This window comes from Lemur catta, chromosome 2, assembly GCF_020740605.2.
Source record: "Lemur catta isolate mLemCat1 chromosome 2, mLemCat1.pri, whole genome shotgun sequence".
Taxonomy (NCBI): Eukaryota; Metazoa; Chordata; class Mammalia; order Primates; family Lemuridae; genus Lemur; species Lemur catta.
The window spans coordinates 71251963-71277481 of NC_059129.1; the positions used below are offsets into that span (position 1 = coordinate 71251963).

Below are 25519 nucleotides of genomic sequence, written 5' to 3' on the forward strand. Positions count from 1 at the left end.
GCAGCTTTCTATTGAAAGGACAGAGAGTAGAAGTACGTGGTCACCCCAGAATTCCCTTCACATAATCATTTGAATCCTTCTGCATTTTGAAAATCTAGTTTTGTTTTTAAATAACACAAAAAACAGTATCATTCTTTTGTTTCATAACTCTTATACACATCAAGTGTCATGTAATTGGACAGTCAGAAGGAGGACTAGAAAGGACAATAGATAATCTCAAATTAGACGGCATTGCCTGTATTTAGCTTTCCTGGCAGTGATCAGTTATTTGCTTCTTCAATAAGTATTTATAGAGAGAATGAACATCTATTGTAATTATAAGACAAATGACACATGTTGTCAACTACATGATAATTACTTTTCCTTACAGAACTATGAGAAAGAAAAGAGAATAGCCATATAATAACCACACAATTGAGAAGAATTCCATTAAATGATGACTATTTTTAAAGTGGATCTCTTTTCTTAGAAATCCCTTGAACTTTCTTGCTTTAGAATAACAGTCATTGCAAGGCCATGTCTTTAAATATATACTTTAGTTATGCACATTCCTGATTTATTAGTGGGATTTTACCTGCAGGAATAAGGGAGAATAAGCAAGGACAGATATATTCTCTGTAATTTAAAGTTGGTATCACACTAAAATATTAGTGGTTATTTTAACATTATATATATGAAAAGTTGGTATTGCTCAGAAATAAATAGATTCTCACAGGCTATGAGGTATAGTAAAAACATTTGCTGTCTTTGGCTTCAAGGATTTCTCTTCTGGTTCCCAACATCTATTAACTGTTGCATTCAAATAGTCAGTTTCACCACAAGGTAGAAATATTTTTGGAGAATGATTGAAATATGTCAGAAGGGAATAAAGCGGCAAACAGAAAAGACAATATGGGCCTTGAATGAGAATCACAATTTAGATGATTTATAATCAGATGTGAGATTCCTGTGATAACCCTTATGTTAAAAATATATTTGGCTTTGATTATTGTTTACTATATGTTAAATGTTTGAGCTTTTAGGAAAACTGATTATATAATTATAAAAAGACCCACCTTTCATCTTAATTACATTATTGTGGACTTTACTGTGTTTAAAATTTGACCTTTTTGAGTTACACAATTGACTAGTTGCAAAATGAAATAATTTAGGAAGTTGTTATTGGTCATAGATGTCCTATCTACCAAGGGCACGTGTTACTGATCAAAAAATAAAAATTATATCAACTGTGAAAGATAAAATACTATATGATGATTTTTAGGTAATATTTCTATAATCCAGTGGAAACCATGTAGAGGAATCGCTGTTTCTCATTATGGCTAGAAAACTAGCCATCAGGCCAACTTAACTAACTAGACTGACCCAGTGGTTCTTCAAAATGTCAAACATGCTATCCTAAGTCCGGTGAAGAACCTGTGGAACTTGAGCAAGTATGAAGGACCTCATCTGAAAGGCTATTCCTGAGTCTATAGCTATTTATAACATAGGGCAAGAGCCTCATTCATGCATTACTGAGCAAACACAAGTCAGTTGTGAAGTTAAAGTTATTTTAAGGGGTAGTTAATTGTCTCAAAAATTAGTTACTTGTACTGTCAGGATGCTTCCAGAAGACAGCTATTTGCAGATTTACCATGCTCTAGTTTATCATTTAAACTTATAGAAAACACCCCCTTCCACTTCCCCATCCCTGGCTGGCAAAGTTATGTGTGCATCCCCCAGGGATCCCTGGGCTCTCCCACATACAGCTCATGAAGCAGGAGGGATGAGGGACCCTCCCAACACCTGAGATCTGTATGCTGGCTTCTGTGTTTCCATAGGATGATGTTCTGGGTTCCTTCAGTATTATTGTAGGTGTTGTATGGGCTGCTACTAGGAGTGAACAAAACAGAGAGTTCACTCTTGAGGTGACGGTCATCCCCATATTATCAGCCTTCCTAGCAATGATTTAGTCAAACACTTGTTATATAACCAAATGTAAATGCATGAACTAAGCCCTTAATATTACATTAGAAAAAAGACTATTTAGCAGGGGTTCATTGAAGTGCTCTTCATTCCTTAACCCTGAGCTCAGATTTTTACTTCATGTCTTTGTGAAAATAGAAATATTATTTGGTTACATTTATGAAAAGAAGTAGCAAATAGAAAAGGAAATGTAAATATCTGCTTTATCGTTGCATTCAATATTTTTAAGTAATTGTTTCAAATCATGTAATTTAGTTTGCTTTTAAATTGATCATTCTTTTATGTTGTCATTCAAGCTATGACTAACTCGAAGTTTAAGAACTGATTTTCTTAGAGTTAAATTTGACTCTGCTAAACCTATTGTTAAATATCATTTGATTATGAGAAAGAAGCATCCAGTGGCAACCGCTGCTTACAACATTTATTTCCTGATTTACTACCTAAAATGCAGTCGATTTTGCTTCATTCAAGAGTGTTGTTTAACATGAACACGTATAGTAGCAAATTATTGCAAGGATTTAAGATTTTTCAGTTAGAGTGGAACTTTTCCACTTGAGGAATTAAAGTGATTTGGTTTCTCAAAGATCTGTTAAGTTTAATGAAAAGAAAAAACAATCAAATGAGTTTTTCATGAATGGTGTGACTCAAGGAGGTGTGGATGGCATCCATCATTTGACATATTCTGTAGCCATGAGAGTACATGGCCGAGTAGGTTCTGGCTTACTTTTGTTTAGGCTTATGGGTATCATCTACTTTGACCATCTTGATTACTGATCTTTTCTCCCATACTGGGTTAAACTAATAAAAATAAACAACCACAAAACTACATATGCCTATGGTCCCTGCTTTAACTCATCTCTTACAACTGTAGTTGGAAAACTGGTTGTAAATTTCCAGGGACATGTGATTTTTATTGTCTTGTTGTTGCCATAGTATAATCTAGGTCCTAAAGTGCCATGTGATATATGTATTTAAATCAGAAAACTGTGTTTAAAAATTTATTACTCTGGTTTTATAGCAGTTGCAAATATTTTTACCTAATAGAATTCACTGAAAAAAAATTCACAGACCCCTATTCTTAGTTGATTTATTTAACTATACGTTATTATAGAATTCTGAATAAAATGTAATATTCAAATGAATTAAAATATTAAAATGTTTCTTACAAACCTAGGTAAAGTAGACATATGCTTTACTACCTCCAAATTATTTGGGGTTATTTATAATTAGTCATCTAAAAATTTGTATTTCTTTTATTAGCCGTCATCATCATCAGGTAATTTTCAGATGACATAATTCAAATTTTCATAGGCCAGACTAAAATAAAATATATTCAGGTTTAGTGTCCATTTTATTAGTGTTGATTTCATTAGCATTAATTTCATATGCAGCCCTTTGCCTTCAGTGGTTGCTTTTGAAGATGTAAAGAAGAAACGGAAACACTTACTAGAAAATGTCCTCACTTATCTGTGCCATACCTCAATCATTTATACTGGTTTCTAGCCAGGTGAATATTAAAAAGCACCAGCGTTTCATTCATTCTTGTTATTCTGCTGTTGTTTGTTTTCAGTGTTAAAAATGTATCAGTGCCTGTAATAGCTCACGCATGGTTCTAATATGTAAATGCTAGGCTAATGATGGACAATTTACTTGGTAGAATTTTGTTCATTTATTTCTGATAGGTTAAAATTTCATATTTAATTCATAACAACCAAAGTTAGAAAGTAAGACTTTATTTTTATGCTAGTACCACAGATAATGTCTCCTGCCAGTAAGTAATTAAAGTATTGACTTCTAGGATTAAATATCATGAAATTATAGTCAATCAATCAATAGTAATCATTTGCTACTAGAAACAACAATTATGGCTTCAAATAAATGAGGACTTTTTACACTGTAAAATATTTTCACTTTAGTCAATTTCTCATTCAATTGCTGTGATAGTTGTACATAAAACTTGAGAATTTGAAAGGGTAGCTGTGATTTTTGGCAACTTAAAACTTGGTATTGAATGAGAAAAAGCCCAAATGAGGAAGTCTATAGAATACATGTAAGCTATTATTTGGAACATTTTGGGGCGGCATCAAGGTCATTCAACAGAGAACATACAATCCTACTTTCTGGAATAACACTCCAAAACGAGCCTAGACTTGACAGTTTATTGTGAAACTGATTGTGACCTCTCATGGAATAAATGGATTCGCATATTCTTGTGTTCTGTGTTCCAATCTAGCTCTGCTCTTCTAGCTGTGTGAACTTGGATATGGTCCTTGCTTTCTTTACCTTGGTTTCCTCTTTTATAAAATGAAGTTAATGTCTACCTCATAGGATGATTGTAGGAATTATGATTAATAAGTACCTGGTGAATAAAAGGTGCTCCATAACTGTTGATATACTCAATAGGCAAAATATGAAAATAACATAAAATATTAATATTTTGAGATAAATAGATTTGACTTAATTAGATTTAATTTTTAAAATTGTGTAATATTAATTTCTAATTTTTCTTCTAAATAAGTAAACAAAGACAAGAGATTATAGTAGTCAGCTACTGGTTAAATATCACCCCAAAACTTAGATGCTTAGAACAACATTCATTTAGTTAGCTCATGATTCCGTGGTTTAGCAGCTTACACTAGGCTTAGCTCAGTGATTCTTTGGTCTCAGCTGATCTTGTGTGAGTTTGGTTATAAAGTATACCCTCCTATCTCAGGGTTACTCATCCACAGATACAACTGACTACAGATGGAAAATATTTGGCAAAAAAAAAAAACCCAATAAAAATAACAATATAACATAACAAATAATACAAATAAGAAACCATACAGTATAATAACTATTCATATTTACTTTGCATTTACATGATATTAGGTATTATAAGTAATCCAGAGATGATTTAAAGTATATGGGAGAATGTGTGGATAGGTTCTATGTAAATATTATGCCATTTTATATATGAGACTTAAGTATTCATGGATTTTGCTAACTGCGGGGTCCTGGAACCAATCTCTGGCATATACCAAGAGATAACTGTATATTTCTTATCAGCTGCCAGGTTGACTGAGGATGGCTGGTCTAAGTTGGCCTCTGCTAGACAACATGTCCTCTACTCTAGATGATCTCTTATCTTCCAACAGTTATCCTGGACTTGTTCTCCAGGTGAAGGCAGGGATTTAAACAGGGCAAGCAGAAGCACATCAGGCCTCTTGAGGCCCCTGGCTCTGAACTAGCATGCCACTATCATCACCGTATTCTATTGGCCAAAGCAAATCTCAAACCCATCCCAGATTCAAGGAGTGGGAAAATAGATCCTACCTCTTGATGAGAGAAGCTGCATAGTCACATTGCAAGGGGTATGAATATATGGAGGGCTGAAAAATGGTGCCATTTTCATAATTAACACAAATGAGATAAAATATTCTTATTTTAAATTAACAGTAGGGTAGAGTAGAAAGGTTGACTAAATTAGTAAACTTTACTTCATTTTGGAGACTGTGTCAAAAGATATTTTTGGATCTAGAATGTTTATAGCAGCACAATTCACAATTGCAAAGATGTGAAAACAACCCAAGTGCCCATCAATACATGACTGGGTTAATAAAATGTGGTATATGTGTACCATGCAGTTCTACTCAGCCACAAAAAACAATGGTGATATAGCACCTCTTGTATTATCCTGGATACAGCTGGAACCCATTCTACTAAGTGAAGTATCCCCAGAATGGAAAAACCAGCATCACATGTACTCACCATCAAATTGGTATTAACTGATCAACACCTATGTGCACAGGTAGTAGTAACATTCATCAGGTGTTGGGCAGATGGGAGTGGGGATGAGGGGATGGGTATTTTCACACCTAATGGATGTGATGAGCACTATCTGGGGGATGGACAGGCTTGAAGCTCCGACTCGGGTGGGGCAAAGGCAATATATGTAACCTAAAAATTTATACCCCCATAATATACTGAAATAATAAAATAAAATAAATTAAAAAAACTACCACTCATTAAAATAAAGATATTTTTGAATTTGAAATGGTAGAGATGCTTTATGTGTAATAGGAAAATATTATAGAAAAATCTTAATTAGAATAGGAACAGAGAATACAATGTATCTAATAATTAAACCAAAGAATGATTTTGTGTAATACTTTTACATAGCATCATGTGCTTATTAATTTTAGTTAAAATGAAACTGAGATTAGAATAAACAGAAAAAGCAGGTCAGAGGTGAATTATATTTTCAGTATTTCACTATGAAATATTCTTTGCAATTATTCCTAGTATTCAGAATAAGAAACTAATGCAAGAATGTTAAATGCTGTTATTATAAATATAGCACTTTCCCATCATCACTCTAAAGCAATAGTTCATATGTTACCTTACTTCCTGTGAATTCTCTTTTGGTTCACCTTGTAGCATTCTACTGAACATCAGCATGTTTTACAATTGTTACATTTACCCTAGTAACACGGAAAACTTCTACAACTTTTAGGAAGAACTTACTTGTTTGATTTGACAGCTGACTTGAAAAATGAAGAGAACAGATGGAGCAGAACAATAACTATGATTTCAAAAATCATAGCAATTTATCTGTGTCCAATGACAATTGGTATGGGAGTAACCATGCCAGCTTTCAATTATCCATGGTAGCAGGCAATTGGGAAAGAGTAATGGTAATCCCACAGCCAAGCCAGAGGCTTAATGGCATTCATTACAGACTGTGTGTTATTTTCTTGATTCTTTACAGTGCTAGTGAATAACTCTAATTTATGTGAAATATGCTTAACCCTCTGTTGTTGCATCACTTAATAGTAGTTTTAGAAAAAGTGAAATCTCCAAAAACAGAAAAAGAGACACATACACATAAGAGGATAATAACTATCAAGGGCTATAATATTTCATGAACATTTAATATCTTTTAAAGTATTATTTTTAATAATTGCACAATTTTTTTGCTATATGGATATATAATATTTTATGTGACCATTCCCTTGTTAGAAATTTAAATCTTTCCCATTTGTGTCATTGATGACTGAGGCAAAATAATTTTGGTGGACTAATGAGAACAGAAACCAGGTTGGAATTTGTCAAAGAATAAATTACAGTTGACAAAAAGACCATGTATAAAACCCTCTCAAGAACTGGGTGTGAAGGGGACAACAGCAGTAGCTGGAGAAGGTGTAGATTAGTGAAGAAGAAAACTTTACACCAAAATCCAGAGCAAGCCTAAAGTCCTTAGTAGGAAATATTCTTGAATAAGTTAGAACCCAAAGGAAAGTACAGACCAAGTTCATTTCAACAAAGTATTGCAAATGTCTTATATTTCCTAAGAAATGTCAAGATTTAAGCCAGGAATAATATCATATTTGAGGAATTTCCATTAAAATCAAGAATAAGACAAAAATATCACTACTGTTATTTTACAATATTCCAGAATTTCTGGTCAGTGTCAATTTTCCTTCCAAATTATAATTTAAATCTGTCCATTTCTCTCCATCTACCCCAGCACCACTGAACAATTATCATTTATTAGTCACCTTCTAACTAATCTCCCTATTTTCACTCTTGCTCTTCTCTCATCCATTCTCTAAATGATAGCCAGATGGATTTTTACAAAACTAATTGTGTGACTTTTGTTTTTAAAACATTTTAGTTGTTTCCCATTAATATCCAAAATCCCAAACATATCCAGCAAAGTCCTGCACAGTGTGGCATAGGCCTGCCTCTTGGGACTCATCTCTACCCACACTCCCCTTTTCTACTTTGGTTCCAGCCACACGACCTTCTTTGAGTTCTTGGAATTTGCAGAGGTGTCTCTTGTCTCAGAACTGTCCTCACTGCTTGGAGTACTTCTACCCGCTTCACTTAGCTTACCTCTATCCGTTTAGCACATCTTCAAAGTCATTTTCTTGGAGGCTTCCTTGATTCTGCAATCAAAATATGTTCCTTCTGTTATAATTTCTCATTATACCTTTAATGCCACACTTCACTTTCACAGCATTTATTATAATTTATAATTATAAATGTACTGACATTAAATTTTTGTTTGTTTGTTTTTCTGTTTTCTCCAATAGAGTAGAAGCTCTAAGAGAACAGGAACCATATCTGTCTGTATATGTTTCTTTCTGCAACACTCAACCCAGTGGCCAGCATATAAAAGAATTCAATTAATTAATTCATTGCTGCAAGGGAGTAGTGTACACAAGATTACATAGTGTTTCTTTTCAGCTTCCTGAAGTATTTAATAACTATTTTGATGCATTCAATTTAGTAACAACCTTGCTTTTTCTGACTCCTACTGTTGCATTTGTGAGGTATAGACAGGGATAAAAAGTAATTTTATTTGTATAGGCCTTGGAATTATGTTTCAAGAAAGACAATATGTAAACATTAATATATTCATATTTAATAGTATACTAAAATTTTCACAGAAAAATTGGTTAACATGCTGTATTTCCATTTTTTTATTATTTGTGAATCATACTGCCTTTTGGCAGACCCTATTTATCTCCTTATTCTATAAAATAAAATAATACAGTTCTTTTAATCCAAGATATTACATTGTCTTTTGAATTTAGTAGGGGTGCTAAAGGTCACCTACTGATTCCTGTGTCATAATTTTTAGTTTCAATTACAGTAGAGTTTTGGGCTGTTGACTGTAGTGACCTTAGGTTGGTTTTGCTAAGGGAATTTATTCACTACTTATTTTATGCAATATAAAAGGACAATTGAATATGAAAGTTTGAGGGCACATAACAAAGGATAAAGAGGAAAGGCATGATGATCCTCACTTATGTAATGACTAAGGCAACTTGACTTTTGATAGTGTCTGGTTAATCAGTGCTGAGTGCAAAAAGATAGTTTTACAATTTGTCTGAATTTGCTTTTATTTTGACCTTTGACTCCAATTATCCTATTTCTTCCCTGCAAGCTCTGGAGCTGCCTCAGGATTCTGCTCTTATGTTTTAGTTCCTCCTTTCTCCTTTCTCAGGAACTGCCTGGGCCAGAGACTCAGGTTCCTCTGCTCTCTGCTGGGCTCACCTTCCCTCTGTTTCTCGCAGTCTCACCACCCCTACTGCTTTCTTTCCTGCTTGTTTGACTTTCATCCCCTCCAAGCCTGACTTCCTTTTCCGGTTATGATCTCTCATTTTTCATTTCAGTCAGCTCTAAGAAGAGAAGAGAATTTTTAATATAAATATTAATATATGAGTTCATGAGCAGGTGACTCAAGAGTATTTTTGTATTCAAAAACAAGGAAAAGGTCTATTACAATGTCTCCTCCAGCACCACCACCCCTGAGCATTTCTGAATAAAACTGAGTTTTAAAATAAGAGTTAGGTAAAGGCAACTCTCATATTTGGTGACAGAGTTTTTACTATATTAAAAAAAGATTTGATTTTTTTAAATTAAAAAATTAGAATAAAAAAATTAGAATGGATTTAAAAACCAGTCTAGCAATTGATTTAACATAATCATCAAATATTCATAATTTCTAACCATTTTTAGTAAATCTCAGTTGATAAATATAACTAATTTTTGGTTAATAATTTATTAACCAAATCTCTTTGTTACAAGTGCATTCCAGATGGCAGGAAGACAATTAATTCAATGTCACCAAATATTATATGACAGGTGCATTATTTTTATTTAGAAGCCACTGGCATGCGAACTTCTTTTACAATCAATGTAAAAGCAATTCACTCTATAGGAATTGCTGAACAAGTGTGTCCCACCACGCTGAAATAGCGGAATTCCACTGCTCAGAAAACAGAGGTGTTAGTGCAGCTGCTGTTCCAAGTGGATATTGTGCAATTACTGGCTGTGTGATAAGTTACTGTCTAGGCTTATGATCATCTATTGCTTCTTAGTCTAATATCTTAAAGAAATTATCCTTGGTTTTTAGTTTTCCTTGCTAATCCTGACAATCCCCTTTAAGCCACATAAGTAACTCCCCATCAGTGATCTGTTCTAGTAGCTGTAAAGGATAAGTGAGACAAGACACAGGAAGCAATTAACATTTGCTTTGTTTTTTCTAAATTTTTCCTTATTGTTCCTCATTTTCTACAGATAATCATTTCATGGCATCAAAAATAAAGACAAAATGGTAAAGCATTAGTGCTTTGGGCAAACATTTTGTGGAATGTTATTTTAAGTACCTGCACTTGTCCAGCCCTGGGGAAGGAGTGTGGCGGTACAGATGGCTTCAGCTGGCTGTATTCCAGGGACTCACTGACAGTGATCCTGCCTCCCACTTAAGGTTTACTTGTGTGTACAAATGAATCATGGAGTGGTGTGTTGGTTAAAGCTACAGAGCTGTGGCACACAATAGCACCCAGTAAGCACAGATCAAATCCAGGGTTCTTCCTTAAGTTAGGGGGAATTTAAGAGGTCACCTATGTTGACTCCCATCCCCTATTCAGATTTTGACGGGTGGTCCACCAGGCTCTGCTTATTAATGCTAATAACAGACAATTCTAAGTTCTTTATTTTAAGCCAAAACATATTCCCTGTTATTTTGACCAGTCTATTCCAGTTCTAGCTTTTTGGAACAATGCATTCTCAGATTATTCATTCTTCAAAATGACTGACAATCTTTTGGAGAGTGTAAGACAGGTTCTTAAACAGTCTTCCAAACATAAAGATGCAGTCTTAACATTTTCATTTAAGTACCTCAGTTTTGAGGCAGTATCTCATTGTACTTCATGGATCGTGTTTTATAGATCCCTTATATTCCTCATGGCCTTTATCTTGTGATGCTGTATCTCTTCAGTGCCCTGTTCATGTAACGTTCAGGAGTGGATAGAATTATTCTAATGTGTTTTGAAAGGTGAATTATATAGGCAATTTAACAGAGTGAAGAAATTCGGAGTTAGTAGAGCTGAGTCCTAATCCTGGCCCCTGGATAGCTCTTAGTTATCCATGGCTGTTTCAGAGTCTTCATCTGTAAAAGGAGAGGGTAAGACCAAATTACCGCTAGAATCACAAATGTTTAGAGCTGTAATTAATCTCAAAATATTATAGGGTCTGTACTACTGTCAGGCAGTTGTTTCTTTGAATGGGAATATAACATTTACATTTATATGTGCTAACTTTTGTTTTGAGGGTTTTAGCCTGCTGTTGCTACTTGCCAACTTTTAACTCCAGATTCTGGCATCTATTAGAGTAGTCACCTTTTTCATAGCCATGAATTTTGTATACATGAATTCTGGGTCCTTAAGTAACTAATACAAGTATTGAATAAGACAATACTCAGAGCACGGTACTATGGCATAAAACTGGACTGCTCTTTCCAGGTGGCAGCCTAATGTAAATGAACATAAAATGAGTATCTTCGTTTAACTATTTACTCACCTCACTGAAGTTTAACCCACATTTATCCAACACATCCTAAGAAACTCTGTTACATAAACCAAACTCATAACATGTGATTTTTGTTTTCTGACACGGTGTTCCCTGTTGGTAATTGTCTTATTCTTTACTAACAGCTTAAAACCAATTTGTTTAATAATGAAATCTAGAATGTTGCCAGGGACCAATATCAAAGTTACTAATCATTCAACGTGTACTTTTTAAATGAGCAAACATTATTGCATCTAGGCTTTTCCTTTTCCAAGATTCTTAGAGATTCATGTCAGTGGCTAATTTTCCATGAGCTCTTAGTTATCTGCCCTTAATCTGTCCTCTCCTATCTTAATGTCTGTCTTGGTCTCAAGGGTAGTTAGCTAAAATCAGTGAATTAAAAGGCCTTCAATTTATTTTCAAAGCAGTTTGATGCCAACTGGAACCCAATGTGCTACTGAATTTCTTTAAAACATATGCTGGGTTTTAGAATCCATTTGTTTGTTCAATCATCCATTTACTTGATCACTTAGTACATACACTGTACCAGATCCTGTATGCAGCACTAGGTTAACAGAGATGAAAGAGATAAAATATTCCTTCAAAGAGCATTATATGAAGTGTTTGATGGTCGGTATAGGATGCTGTGGGAAGGAAGAGGAGGGAGTACATAACTCTGCCTGGGAGATGAGTGGGAGTTGGGATAAGATTCATCAGTGAGTCCTGAATCATAGGTAAGAGTTCTTCAGAACAAGGAGGGAGCAAATGAAACAGTTCATTCAAAGATACAGAGTGGGACAAAATATGAGATGTTTAGGGAACCAGATGGAGTGTATTGTGTGCCAAAATGAAAAGCAATGACCACTAGAGGGTCCTTTTTAAAAAACTGACTGGATCACAGCTTTAGGCAAAATGTCCAAGGAAGATAATTGCCAGGAAATAACATCAGTAGGGTCTCTGAGCATTCAGGTGATAACATATTTAGCTCTTCTCCCCCGTTAGGGATACCACCTGACCCCTCAATCAACCAGTACAGTGAGGAACCTTGATGTTTCTGGGAGAATCCTCTCACTAGAAGACCCATCTGAAGTCTCCAGACAAAAGATCAGAGGCTGATGTCCCTTTGAAAGGCTCAGGATGGCTTAAGTAAGACTTCAGTTAAGCTTTTTGCTTGACATTACCCAAGAATTTCTGAAACCCTCTATTTTCTTTATCCTTGCAATTTATAGAAACTAAACATTTTAATCTAGTGGAGGAAAATAGATTTGGCCTCTAGGTTTATTCTACTAGTTAAGGTTCTAAAGCAATTTAATCCAAATTATTTTATTCTCTCTTTGATTAATGAAAGAAAAGAAAGAACATGTACTATAGCCACTTCTTTTATGAATCAAACAAAATTTAGCATTTGATCATCAAGTGTAAGTGGTGAGTTCCTTGCTTCACCTCCTAAGAAATAGCCATGGTCATATTTACAAAAGAACCCAAAATTTTACTGACATATATACCAATAATTTACTAACTAGATGTCCAGTCTTTTCCTGTGATTTTGCTCCTCAAATTGTCACAAGAATCCTCAAGGATTCTGTATGTGTTACCTCTGTGAACTGGTCAGTATATGAGTCAACATTATATTAGGCCTTGCTGTCATTCCCTTAGTTCCTAAGAGGAGTAAGAAATTTCAGGTATAATTTTGAGCTGGTCCTGAAGCTTTTGCTGTATCTCCAGTTAGGCTGAGATATAGCTGTTACATAGATGATAAATAGGTAGATGATAGAGATATATAGATATACAGAGACAGAGAACACAGACACAAAGACAGAGAGAATGTTTTACAATTTATACAATAAATAATTTTTGTATGTTCATGGGACAGTTAGAAAAATTTATGATTCTCTGGCCAAAAAACCCTTAAATTCAAAAGTTGACGTTTTGCAAGACACATTCCTGGACGTAAACCATAATAGAGAGACCAATAAATGAAGAAAACACTTGTAAATCATCCTAGAACGAAAGAGTTAACGAAACGGGAAACTCATAGAAATCAATGCAAAAGAAAGTACTTTATAAAATATATCAAAAGCTATAGTGAAGGTGAAAATACATGACATATGACTTTATTATAAAGGAAGAAATGCAAAAATAAATAAAATATGTTTTTATCTTATATAATAATAAAAACAGCCCCCAAATAAAATAGTAGAAATGAATTAATAAATATGATCACTAACATTGATGAAACAGAAAATTTTAAAAATTGTAGAAAGGATAAACAAATAAAAAACCTGTTTTAATAAATGACCAATAAAATAAATAAACAAAATTCAATTCTTCAGAATTGAAAATTTGATTATTCAATGAAGAAAGCAGAAAATAAAAATAAGATAAATTAGGAAGAAGAAAAAGGATATGACCATAGAAAGTAAATGGACTTAAAGAATTCTGAGAGATTATTATGTGTAATTCTAAAGAAACAAATTTGGTAACCTAGAGAAAATGGAAGATTTCCTCCAGAAAATATTACAAAATTGACCCAGGATAACTGGAAAATATGACTACACTAATTACTGTGGAAGAAATTGGAGAGGTGAATCAAGATCTACCATTAAATAAAACACCAGGACTAATTGGGTTTTTCAGCAGTTTTATCTAGCCAGTGTTATTTCAACTATTCTCAGCCAAAGAAAAGATGGACAGCTTCCAAGAAGTCAGCATAATTTTAATACTAAACCTAATGAAAAAGAAAAACTATAACTAATTTTATTTATGACTATAGATACAAATATTTTTTAAAAAATATTAGCATATAGAATTCAACCATTCAACAAAAGAAAGATCAACTAGGCTGTTACTAGGAAGTCAAGGGGAATTCAAGTTAAGGAAGTATATAAACATAATATATTTCATCAACCAATTAAAGTTAAATGATTGTACTGATGGATACTGAAGCTTATGATAACATGAAATAATCATTCCTAATGAAATCTTCAAGTAAAATAGGAATTGAGGAAATATTTTTACTGAAATCCAATAGCAAATATTATCTGAAAAAGAGAAAATTAGATTAGAAATTAAACAAGCAAAATTAAAACCTAAGGAGGTAAGTTGCCATAACCATTGCTTCACAAGAAAATTAAATAACCTGTATAGCATTGGAAAAAATAGATAAGCCTATCCATTTTTAATAAAGATTTAATTAAATTGGCAGAAACCCAAGAGACTTTGGTAAGAATTTTTTTAACTTGATAAGAGAATTGGAGTAATTGGTTGGACACCAGAAATATATTTAAAAATAATGAATTTTCTTTATCCTAGCCTTAAACATCTGTAAATGGGAAATAGTCTACTAATGTAAGTGGTAAAAGCAATAAGAATTTTGGGAAAATTTGAGGAAAAAAGGGACAGAACATATACAAACAAAATCAAAGGACATGAAATAAGATCTAAATGAATATGTACAGATGCCATTTTCTTAAAAATGATAATTGAAAAATTCAGTAATTCAAAATCAACATGCATGTTTAATGCAATACAAATGGAATGTCAACATGTTTTAAATTTTGTTTTGAAGTTGATAAAATTTCTTAAAGTTTATATGGACAAATAAATACCTTAAAAGTCAATAATTTTTTTGAGAAAGAACAATAGTAAGGGTACGCTTGCTTTACCAGACATCATAAGATTTGTATACAGTCACCATCACAATATAAATATTGTACCAGGTGGTATATTGGAATAAAACTGAGAATCTAGAAATTGATCTCAGCAGTTATGTAAATTTAACATAATAAATTTTGAATTTTGATTCAGTGGGAAAGGATGGGTTATTCCATAGATGTCCTGGCACTACTTACTTTATTCATGTGAAAGGTATTTTACACCCTATATGAAAATAAATTCCAGATAAATGAGGACTTATGTAAAAGTCAAAGCAAAACAATAAATATTTTGCATTTGTACAATCTAGGGACATGAGTATATCTAACCAAGATTTGAAACCCAGGAATTATAAAGTGAAAGTGCATTAGACATATAAAAATTATACATCTTAATGATAAGGGACCATAATTAAAATCAATAGAAAATGATAGTACTGAAAAGTATAATTAACAGGCAACCAGTTAACTTTTGTACTTTTCAGAATGTTTTTAAAAATTGATGAGAAAAGACAATTCAGTTTTTCAAAATGGACAAAATATATGAATAGACAGTTCACTAGAGAGCAAACCCAAATGTTAACAAACATATAAAAGGCTCAGATTCACTAGTAGTCAGTGATATGTAACTTAGAGCAATTACGAGATATGACTTTACGCTCATCAGTCTGGCACCTGTTGCTGGATGTGATTCAAGGACAAAGGCATTCCCATACATTACTGGTGGTATTTGTAGAGCCACAGTCTCTTTTGGAAAGAAATTTGGCAACATCTATTCAAAAATGAAAAACGCATAATGCATAATCTTTTTACCTATCAATCACCTCTTTGAGAATCTGGTTTGCATAACTATATTACATGCATGTGATGATGTTTTTTTTTAAGTGACATTCAGCTTTAATACAACTCCTAACACAAATTCAATTAAATTTAAACATTTTCTGAGTTACTAAAACAGTGCTTATTCAGAATTGGCACACAAATGTTGTAAATATTAACTGGTTGATATGCAAAAGCAGACCATACAGAGTTTTTACCAATGTGCAATGTAATGGTGTTTAATGTAGCATGATTTGAAATGGCAGAAAACTGGAAACAGAGTGAGTGTTATTAACAGGAAAACACTTCAAATGATAGTACATCCATATTAGAGAGTATTATGGAGCCATTGAAAAGAATAAATTAGAACTGTACTGGTCAATCTAAAGTGATTTATAGAAGGAGAAAAATAAAAATGCAGGAGCATTTTTAGGTTTAATTTGGGTAGGTACAACAGATCTCCCTATCTGTTTATAGCTGGGGTCAGAATATAAAGTATCCCTCAAAACATGTCTTTTAGGGGAGAATTAGTTCCTTGGCATTATAAGACTTGAAACCAAATTCCTCACTATTGAAATTTTGATAGTACAAGGTTAAAAGTTGTATTCAACCTGAGTTTTGCTGTGTGGGATGGTTTGGGAATCTTTAACTAAATGATTTCACTTGTTTAAGTAGTGAGGGTCTAGCTTTCAGAGGAAAAGACAGTAAATGAATCAATAGAAAATGACTAATGCCTAACATGGAAGCAGCACAATCTTTTTTTTTTTTCTCATGCCTCTGAACAGAAACACCTTTCCTGCCATTCAAAGGTCCATGGTCCAATGGTGAGTTTAGCACCATTACAAAAGGAGACCAGGATGAGAGATGACTGACTCAGAGGCTTTTCATTTAGGTCTAGTGGAGAGATAGCTTAATCAGTAAAATTAGGACCACTTGAAAAGGAGTATTGTGAGTGGAATGACATTAAAAAGAAGATTGAAATATGATTTCTAAACAATAGCTGAGTATAAAGGCAAATATTCAGGACCCTGGAATCTAAGTTCCCGTCACTATTACTGAACATTTTCAGGAATTTCTTAAACTTTTATTTCTTTGTCTACAAAATTGTGGAAATTTCCCTTATTTCAAAAACTTTGCTCAAAAATGTCTCTCCTGAGAGTCTTTGAAAGTTTAGGCCATTTAAAAATGCATATTATTAATTTTACTGAGTTAGCCATTATGGTCTAGTAGTGTGTGTAATATACACCAGGGGACATCTTAAAATGCATATTATCATAGAATGCGTATTTAAGGACTTTCCAGCTAGATAAATTAAATTTAATAGATTATAAAAACTCCAGTGTGCCCATTAGGGTCTTTGGAAAACACAGTTCAGGGCCTTGTTAAAAAATATATTTTCTTCATGTTGTATTCTACTTAGAGAGTTTGCACTAGTAATCTAGAGCTTGAATGTTTGTCTTTCTTAGTTACAAAAAATAAAAATAGAGAAGTAAATTTTTTTTTTCAGTAAAACAGTCTACTAAGTCAGGAAGAAAACACATTTTACAATTAATTACCTTGTTTTTAGTTCCAAATAACATACATAAGAAAGTGCCAATTAAAAATAATAGATGCCAGTAAAAGTGTTTAATGACTTATACATTATTATGTATTGTTAAAAAATTCTTTTATCTGTCAGAAATGTGAGGGGGTGTGTGTTTCAGTTTCAGCTGAAGTTATTAATTGTTAATTATCAATGGATATACTTTAATGAGAAGCATCTGGGATAAATTATATCCAGTGTTTTTCATAACGTAGACCACCTACCTCACATTCTCCCAGGTTCTTAAAATGCCTGTTATTGAACTTCATTCCAGATCCACTGGTTCAGAAAATCTGGGCATGTGACTTGAGAATTCTTATTTTAATAAACTCCCTCAGTGATCCTTGCATAACAACTAAGGTTTGAGAGCAGTGATTATTTTAATCCATAAACGTATGCACATGTACTAAATATGTGAAGTACTGTTTGGATTGAACTCTGTTCTGTGGGTGTACAATTTGACTACAGAGTATATGCTACAATTCCTTAAACATGCTTCAAGGAATGCTTGTTTTGAAAGCAGTCCTGGTCACTACTAGGTACCATGGATTTATATAGGAAGCCACTGAACTTTGTGGCTCAGAGCTCTAACTTTGTAGTAGCAACTGGGAAGTGCATTAAGCAGAGATTTGAACTCAGTTGCCCATTAGAAATTCTCTCCACTTCTAAGACCTTGGTTATTTTTTTTAATTATTTTTATGGTTCAAAATCAAAAGGCACCACCCCACAGGTGTCCACTCAAGAGCTATCGACGTTAAGCAATTATAACTGACTCTTACCTGCAATACACCCCTAGCTACACCAACACAAAACACAACAAAAATCATCTGTCATGTTCCGTCATGTTCTTTCATTCTGTAGTCTTCCTCAAAAAAGGACATATAAAAATGGAATTACATTATTTACTTATAACTCTAACTCTACATTTGTTTTTCCAGTTTTCTCATTTTAGAAGTGCAAATAATATCCTCTTGACTCAGTGAGAATTACACTTATCTGTGGCCCAGACACAAGGCTACACTGAAGGAAAATTCTTCATTTGCTACTGAGAAGCAATCAACTCCAATGGTTGAAATAAATTTAAAACGAATCTTACCCTAGAGGATTAAAGTCCTTAAAAAGACTGGCTGGTTACTGGTTTCACAAACAGCACTGTGTTTGTAACACATAGAATCGTCTAGAGGTCCTTACGTGCTTGTGAAATTTTCCAAATGTTAAAGACATAAACATCACCATTTGTATCAAGCTCTTCAGTTCACTGGCTTCTAAGACTTGAATCTAACAAAATGCCTCCCAGCTGTGCTTAACTGCCTTACGGGGTTGGTTCTTGATTGTTGGTAAGGATTCCCCACTGTGCTGACTTAGGAGTTCTCATGCTAACAGTCTTCCTTCTCCTGTAGAGAACCCTTAATGGAATAGAGTTGTTAATACCAGAAAAGTGCCCTATAAAACCTACTCAAGTAGTGGGCTCCCTTAACCCAACGTTGCAGTAAATGGCCAATGTGAAAAGTTTAAAATCAAGTGTGAACATCTGGTTCTGACATGGGAGGAATAAACTGATTATAATATGTAAGAAAAATAATTATTTGCATCCTTAAAGCTTTAAACTAAACAATCTGACTCATATAGGATCTAAAAAAGACTAAAAAATGTTTTGTTATTGGCCCAATTGCAAAAAACAGAGTTTTCTTTATTTTAATTTTTCAAGAAGTTTCTAAAATTAAATTACAAATTATTTAAATACGAAAAGTTCGGCATTATTACCATTTTCTTTCCCCCTTCCTGTAGGTTTATTCTCAATGAACTGCAGTTTTATCAGTGGTTCATTACATCGAAGGCAGGAGAAAACCTACATGTCATTTTCTCTACTTCTCATAATTGCCTAGATTTGACTAAAAATTCAATAGTGGATCATGACACCACAGCTATTCAAGTAATGCAAGCCGGAAGATAAAGATGACTCAGTATGAAGTGGGGATTTGTGTATGAATTATCTGAAAAGGGTCTTCTATCCTCTAGTATAAGTTAGCTTTTGAGCTTTGGCCGTTTAGTGAACTCCCAGATGAGAAAGTAACAAAACAAACCATCCTCACTACTGACAAATAAATGATATACTGGGATCATGTGAGAAATCAACACACTGCTTATGAAAAGACTTCCAGCACTTCTGACACCTCTTCAAGAATCAGATAAGAAAGTTTACTAAGTTCTGTGCTAGATGCTCTGGGGGGGGGGCGGGTGGTGGTAAAAAAAGATGTGGAAAACCACATTTGTGTATTAAGAGACTTATAATACCTTTGGAGATTCAAAACAAATCACCTCCCCTTTCTCCCGCCTAAGTCTCAACTTGTTTTATCAATTCAACCCTCAGCCCTCAGGAGGATGTTCCCCAAATCTATAGCCTAAACCTGAGTTCTTTCCTGCAATTTGGTCCACTTTACCCAACTACCCATTAGACATCTCCTCCTGGATGTCCCACTTATTTCTTTGATTCAGTATGTCCAAAACAAAACCTTCCACTTCCTCCCACATCTGCCTCTCTGCATTCGCTCTATTCTAATTTGTGGTGATAACATCACAATCCTCCCAGGCTTTGCTCAGGCCTAAAACCTTTAATTTTTGTTAACTCTTATTTCTCTCTTACCTTTCTGTCACATCTCATTGTACATAGCTGTCCTTCCTTTTTCATTCCCATGCCGTTACCCTAAGTCCCAGCCTTCCTTGCCTTTGCCTCCAACGGAGGAACTGCCTACCCTTAATCCTTTCTCTCAACAATTTTTTTTTTTCTACAGGACTTACTCCATTAATCTCCAATTGGTACCATGCTAGGATTCTGCTCAAAAAGAGTCAGTGCCTCACCAATGTCCACGGGAAGATGTCCAGACACCCCTAACTTGTCCTTCATGGTCTTTCACAAGCTAATCCTGCCGCCTTTTCAACTTCATAGAACTTCTCTTGTTTAGAATCCTGCCATTTACCCAAACCAAGTAACTTGCTGCTCTTTGTATTTGTGCCTTTACTTTTACCTTTCCCTTATTCTAGAATAGCTTTCTCCCCTTCTTTTTAAATCTAGATCCTGCCTGAAACATGGGAACTTGCTCAATAATTAGCTACAGAATTATAGACTAAAATTTAAGAGCCAGTCCCTAAGACAGGACTGCCTAGGTTCAAATCCTGGCCCTGCCATGTATTAACTATGTCAAAGTATTTTATCTCTATTTTAGCTTCCTCATCTATAAAGTGGGGAAAATAGTAGTACCTAAGCCATAGTGCTCTGATGCGGTAAATTAGTTAAAGCTGTTAGAATAGTGTCTCACACATATAAGATCTTACATAAATGCTAGAAATCATTTGTGAATGAGTAATTTTTGCCTTCATTTCTAGGACTTTATCCTATTAAGCAAATTCTTATATAGGTATCAAAAAGTTTAATAATGAATATGTATAAATGGCATATTAATATCCATATATTTATGGACATGTGAAATATGTTTCACTTATTTTAAACAAAATAAAAAATCCCCAGTATTTAGACATAATAAAGAAGTTATTATGAACAATTTCAATCAGACCCAAAAGTATGTAGAATAGAACAATGAACCCCTATGTACACATCAACTGGCTTCAATTCACAACCAATCTTATTTCATCTAGACCCTATCTTGTATTATTATGAGACAATCCCAGACAGCATTATACTTCATCTATAAACAGTTCAGTAGGTATCTCTAAATGCCTAAAGGCCTTTTTACATAACTACTGTACCATTATCACACTTAAAATTTTTTAATTAACTTCAGTGTTCAGATTTCCAATGGTATCAAAAAATCATAAATATTTTTTTTTAACAATTTGCTTTAGTCAGGATCCAAATGAGGTCCAGACATTCCAGTTGGTTGCTGGGCTTTTGAGTGTCTACTCGTCTGTAGTTTCCCTTTTTATCTCTCTGTCATTTTGTTCTTTGTTTTCATCACACTATTTGTTAAAGAATCAGGGTTGTTTGTCCTGGAGAATTTTCCACAGTCTTGGTATGCTGATTGCATCTTCATTGTGGTATTTAATATGTTCCTTTCCCCTTTATGTTTCCATTAAAGGGTAGATCAGATTTAGATGTGATGTTTTTGGCAAGACTGCTTCATCAATTGTATGGTGTTCTTTTATCAGGAGCCACATAGTATCTGGAAACCTCTGTTTTTGTGATGACAGCAGCCATTAATCATTAATATCTAGACCCATTAATTTATTTAGGTTGCATAATGGTGGTATTCTAATTTTATCGTTCCCACATTTCCATAAGAAAGAACATCTGCCTCACCTATTCTCTGATTATTCACAAAGGAAAGTCTTGATAAATGCTTCATTCTTCCCATTTTCTTCCCATTTCAAAGTAATTAGATAGTTCTATAGCATCTTCAAATGATTATCAGTTATGTTTCATTTTGTTTGGCTTTTGGTATTATGAACCTATTTTAATTCATTGTATTAATAGTGTCCTTATTGATTCTCAAATTATACCACTTTCTGTCACTACGAACCTCTTCCATTAGCCTTTGAGTCCCTTCAACATGAACCGTGTATCTTTGAAGGCTTCTACTCTGTTTGTTAGGACAACATGTTCCATGCTCCTGTACGTTGTTTAAGTTCTGACCGTACTTCAAGAGCTGACTTAAGCTTTCGCTGCAGCATCAAGACTTCCTGACCACAACTGCCTGCGTACTTTCCTTACCCCTGAATTCTTGTGGCTCTCAAGGGTGTGACTCCTTTGGCAATTATCAGAGGTTGGTCTTCCCCAAACAGCAACACTGAGTATTTACTACGTCCCCAGTGCTTGACATAAGATCTTACATGAAGTTACCATGCAATCAATTTTTTTGGATTACTTAACACTGCACTACTTAAATGTAGTTATAATTATATAGAACTTTCAGGACTTTAATGGGAATAGTCTTGCTTATTATGGAGTTTGAGAATATAAGGTAGTTTAAGATGTTTTCTGATCTCACACTTATAATTGGATGAGTTTCCTCAAAGTTCAATGAATAAAATTAAGCCACAAACTTTATAATAATAATACTAATAAAGTAGTCTTTGTAAATGTTATATTTGGAAGCAATTTCAAATTTACAAAAAGTTTTAAAAACTCAAGTGCCCATCAACACATGAGTGGATTAGTGAAATGAGGTATATGTGTACCATGGAGTACTACTCAGCCATAAAAAATGATGAGCTAATACCTCTTGTATTACCCTGGATGGAGCTGAAAACCATTCTTCTAAGTGAAGTATCATAAGAATGGAAAAACAAACACCACATGTATTCACCATTAAATTGGAACGAATAGATCAACACTTATATGCACATATGGAAATAACATTCATTGGAAATCAAGCAGGAGCAGGTGGGAAGGGGGAGGAAGGGATGGGTAAATTCACACCTAATGGGCACAGTTCACACAATCTGGAGGATGGGCACACTTATAACTTTGACTCAAATGGTACAAAAGCAATTTATGTAACCAAAACATTTGTACCCCCATAATATTCTAGAATAATTAAAAAAGTACAGAAAACACCCATATACCCTTTATCCCAGAAAGCAGATCATTTGTCTTCTCTCTGTCTCTCTCTCTCTCTGTATTATATATGTGTATGTGTGTGTAAGCATAATTTTTTCTATATTATTTGAGAATAAGTTACTTAAGCCATAGCTCTTTACCCCTAAATAAGAATAAGAATATTCTCATATTTAACCAGAGTACAATTATCAAATTCAAAAATTACATTAATATATTACTTATTTCAATTTTGACAAAAATAAATAACATGGGCAGTTTGTAAACACCTCTCACAGACAGAAGCTCAAAATAATGTAGAGAGATGATAATGATACTATTAAGTCAAGTTTATTGATAAGGAAACTGAAGCTCAGAAAAGGTGTGATTTTACTGATGTCAAATTCTTTGCTCTTTATATCTCGGTAACTCTAATTGAGTGAGAATTCATAGTAAAGTTTATAAAAGCATTAATGCCCAAAAAAGCAAACAAAGAAACACTCTAATTCATGCATCCTGGTCAAACAAGGAACAAGTTAGAGACAGCAATGAGAGCGGTGAGTCAGGAGATGTCCTGGAGATTTGCCTATGATGATTGTGGAGAATTTCTTTCTAGATCTGTCATTCTCGCTGGATTCCCAGGCAGCAGCTGCAATGACCTGAATGGTCTCTCTCAGATGAGTATAAAATTTCATCTCCTTTCCTCATCAGCAAAATGAAATGAATTGGAGAATTTTGGAAAGGGCCTGAAATACTATTGCAGACATTGCTATAATTTGGAAATTGTCATACTAGTACATGGATAATTGGCAGTTTTGAAAATTCATTCTAGATGTGGCACTAGTTCTAAATCAGCCTGAGAGACTGTCGTTTAAAATATCATAACTGTACTTTACTGAAAATTTTTCTGATGATATTTTATTCAGGAGACATTGTGGGAGACCTATTGTGTGTCTCTGCCTATGTGCATCTGAGAAGAGGCAGACCAGCCTAATAATTTTGATGAATGAGCCTGTATTAGCACATTTGAAAACCTGATATGCTCTGCTTATGGTCTGTCTACCTCATCAGACATCATCTTAGGCCTGCATTCACCAAAAAGGCATCTTATTATTATATCTGTCTACCCAGGACTTTTTATTTCTCTGTTGCTTCTCTCCTTTTGAAAACTGAATGCTCTTTTCTCTCTCTCTCTCTCTCTCTCTCTCTCTCTGTCAAGACTCAGCTATTAATAACTCAGATAACCTGAAAATAACTTGCTTCTTATTATTTGTCATTCCTAGTGTAGTAACCACAATTTTAAGCAAAGTGAGAGCGTGGGCCGTGGTATACCATCTTGCCAACATGTTACATTGGGACCATTTCTATGGATGCATGAGTTTACTTCCAGTTGTTCGTATCTGTAGAAGTCATGACAATAATTGTTGAATGTCTCCTTTGTCCTTGTACCACAAAATCAGTTTCTAAGAAGCCTGGAAATTCTGATATGACATTAGCAAATGTGAATGAACGCTGCCTAACAGATTTCTTAAAAGTCTAGCTTTCTGAAAGACAGTCTTGAATTCTAGACTTTCCATACAAATGTCAATTGGGTAGCTTTCCTGCCACAGCAATTGGCCACGTTAACCAGGTAGCCAAGAGGAGGGAAACTTGATAATAGATGCCTTGAGTTATGTAAAGCCATGTGTTTGTTTAATCAGAACTATGCCATAAATTATTTAGCAAATCAAAGCAAAGACTGCATCCTTCTACTTTGAACTCAAAGGACCATCTAAATTCTTTAATTATACTGATTTTTTTTTGTTTAACATTTTTGAAGTAGTGAGCTGTCAACTAGATCTTGGAAATGTCTTGTGATACATCAGTGAAAGTATTTCTTGAAAGCATATTTGTTCTTCATATACAAAATATGAACCAAATTAAATTTATACTCTATAATTATTGATATCTGCATTTGTAGTTACTAAAGGGAATTGATATAAGCTGATTTTATAGAATTTATTTTGTTAGATTAAGGCCTTTCTTCCCTTGGAGATAGACCTTAATTAGGTTTATGTCACAAATGCAATTAGATGAGTAATCTTGGCTGTAATTCGTTTAGTTGAAAGAATGATGAACAATTTGTGACATAACAAACAGGTTTTTATCAAGACAAAGTCTTTTTGAGATCACCTATTCAAAAAGCAGAAGCACTGGTCTCTGAAAACAAATTTGTCTTAAAATTTACCTCCATTCATCTCTGTGGCCTTATGAAGTCATTTTAAAAGAATCTAGGTGAATATAATTCATAATATAGTACCTTGCATATAAATTCTTTTTTATCTCAATATTGCAACAATATGACTTAGGTAAGTTTAAGAGTTATTTGCTTTTATCAGTTAAAAATCCCAAAGGTTAATAATAGAAAAGGCTTAGGTAGATTCAGACAGCTATAGAGGCAGACTTGTGAGCAGAATCAATGTTTCCAAGCACTAGACTCAATTCACTAGATCCCAATTAGACCCTTATGCTTTTGCTTGGCAGCTTTTGAAAACCTATCATGTTTCTTAGCATATATTTGGTTTGAAGTATCTATTGTAAGCTATATTAAGATGGTAAGCTACAGTTATC

At 33.9% G+C, this 25519-nt stretch overlaps 1 protein-coding gene across 1 annotated transcript in view; it reads left to right on the forward strand.

Moving 5' to 3' along the window:
- Nucleotides 1-25519, forward strand: part of COL19A1 (collagen type XIX alpha 1 chain) — a 308626-nt gene that overhangs the window by 92073 nt on the left and 191034 nt on the right. The window lies entirely within an intron of this gene.